The following is a 725-nucleotide window of genomic DNA, read 5'->3' as shown; positions in this document are numbered from 1 at the left end:
ACCACCTACGGAGCTTGTGACAGTCCGTCGTGCTCACGACGGTCCGTAGGTGGCAGCGTAGTGCAGCTGCTGAAGGAAGATGGGGAAGTCTGACCAAGTGTGGGGTTACGAAGCTTGTGACGGTCCGTCGTGTCTATGACGGTCCGTCCTGCAGGTTCGTCATGAAGTTCAGAGAATGATCCCAGTACCCAGATTCCAAGAGTTGAAGTGTTTTGGAACGAAGACCCTCGACGGACCATTGTGCCTATGACGGTCCGTCATACTTGCCGTCGAGGGGAATGAAGAGAGCAGCAGAAGAAATTGCACAAGTATGGGACGACGGAGTCCATGACGGTCCGTTGTGACCACGACAGTCCGTCGCGAGGTCCGTCGCGAGGTCCGTCGCCCCAGCCGCGTTTTGGCAGATTTCCAGCAAACAGAGTCCTTGTTTAATTAGGTTTTTATTTTTTATAAACAGTTCGAAAAATCTCGTTTTTGAGGGTTAGATTCCGTATTGTTAGACACCACATAGTTAGACTCTTAGATTGTTAAACTCCGTATTGGTAAACATTGAATTGTGAGATTCTTGATAATCATTAGACTTTTTTGTGAGATTATTGATTACTTTGAGAATTCTTGCAAGTGATTTTTGGTGATTAATCAAGCAAACTTTTGGATTTTATTCTTTCTCATTGAAGTAAGTACATGAACTCTTATTTAATATATTTGAATATTGTGTTTATGGC

This window comes from Solanum pennellii, chromosome 7 (assembly GCF_001406875.1).
Source record: "Solanum pennellii chromosome 7, SPENNV200".
NCBI classification, from domain to species: Eukaryota; Viridiplantae; Streptophyta; class Magnoliopsida; order Solanales; family Solanaceae; genus Solanum; species Solanum pennellii.
This window is presented reverse-complemented; position numbering follows the sequence as displayed.